The following is a 2,048-nucleotide window of genomic DNA, read 5'->3' on the forward strand; positions in this document are numbered from 1 at the left end:
CTTTGGATAGTCATTTTTTTTCTGTCAGTAAATAGCTTATACAGCCCACTTCCTGTTTCTTGTCTGGTAAAAAGCTTATGACATCATGTACAGCTCTCTCTCTCACTCTTGTGAGAGTTTGCCAGGAAGAGAGGGGAGATGAGTTATAAGAGGGTCAATCAGAGCTGCAGAGTTGTAGGTGTGCTTTTGTGTGTATGTGTAAATCCAGGAAGTGAAAGGGCAGCAGCTTCAGCTGCCCACAGTTAAAATGGTTGCAGCCAGACTCAGTGGAGGCAGATTTCTGCAGCATATTTGGCAAGTACAGAATCACAATATATATAAAATAATAGACAAAGTTGTTGAAGGGAAGCTTCAGAATGGCAAAGATGTTTTTTATTACAAATTATGTGAGCAGACTGCAGTTCCTCTTTAAGTCCCATGAACATGAGGGTTGATTTACAAAAGGCAAATCCATGTTGCACTACAAGTGCAGTTGAAAGTGCAGTCACTGTAGATCTGAAGGGAAGTTTTGAAATGAGGGGAAACTCTGCCGATTTTATCATCCAATCATGTACGAGCAATAATGCTGTTTTATATTTTCCTTGCATGTCCCCCTCGGATCTACAGCAACTGCACAATTTCTGCTCTACGTATAATTTAAGTATTGCCAGTGTCAATGCTTATACAGCGCTGTCTTTTGTTTATTTTTTAACCACTTCCCATCCCATCTATATTCATATGACATCCACAAGGTGTCTCTGCCATCCCAGGTGGACGTAATATGACATCTTCGCGCCTCTCGGCCGATAGGAGGCGCGCGGGCTGCCGACGGCGCGTGTGTGTGCCCACCGCATCACTCGGGTGATCTCTGTAAACACAGAGATCCACCTCCTGTCAGGGAGAGGAGACCAACGGTGTGTCCCTTGCACATAGGGACACCGATCAGTCACCTCTCCCAGTCAGTCCCCTCCCCCTACAGTTAGAATCACTCCCAGGGAACACATTTAACCCCTTGGTAGACAGAAGGGAGGGGGCCATGACTAAGCACTAACTTCGAAACGCGTCGGATGTCCCCTCATGTGACTGTATTTTTGGATTTGCATGTCCATCTTTTATTAATAAAGACTACTTCAAGTTCCTCTGGAGTGCGGCTGTCCATCTATTTCCATTTTTTCCACATTTAACCCCTTATTCGCCCCCTAGTTTTAACCCCTTCCCTGCCAGTCACATTTATACAGTAATCATTGAATATTTATAGCACTGCCTGCCGCAATATCGCAGTCCTGACATTACTAGTCCTGGCAGATAACCGCCATTACTAATAACAAATTTAAATAATAAAAACAATCATAAATCTATCCCCTATTTTGTAGGCGCTATAACTTTTGCGCAAACCAATCACTATACGCTTTGTGATGTTTTTTTTTACCAAAAATATGTAGAAGAATACATATCGGCCTAAACTGAGAAAAAAATTGTTTTTTTAAAAATTAATTGGGATATTTATTATAGCAAAAAGTAAAAAATAGTGTTTTTTTTTTAATTCTCAGTCTTCTTTTTGTTTATAGCGCAAAAAATAAAAACCGCAGAGGTGATAAAATACCACCAAAAGAAAGCTCTATTTGTGGGAAAAAAGGGAGGTCAATTTTGTTTGGGAGGCACGTCGCACGACCGCGCAATTGTCATTCAAAGTGTGACAGTGCTGAAATCTTAAAATTAGCCTGGGCAGGAAGGGGGTGAAAATGCCCGGTATTGAAGTAGTTTATTTACTCTAAGCTTAGTGCCGATAAAATTTTGGTGGGTGTTTTTCAATTTTTTTTTAACCTTCCTGCTTTGTCTAATCTTTATCCAGTTTGTCAGGTATTGAAAAGTTTTAGGCATTCCCGTTTGATTAAAGATGATAGGAGACCCATTTCTATTGACCTTTTTAAACTTTTCTATTGAACTTTTAGTCAAATTAATGCGACTTTGACTTCAGTCTGTTCTTCCCCCTATGAAATTTTATTATTCAAAGCAGCTTTCTCAGTTGCCTTTTTTTGGCGTCTTACATCTAGGTGAGTTTTCTGCCC

Source organism: Rana temporaria, chromosome 7 (assembly GCF_905171775.1).
Source record: "Rana temporaria chromosome 7, aRanTem1.1, whole genome shotgun sequence".
NCBI classification, from domain to species: Eukaryota; Metazoa; Chordata; class Amphibia; order Anura; family Ranidae; genus Rana; species Rana temporaria.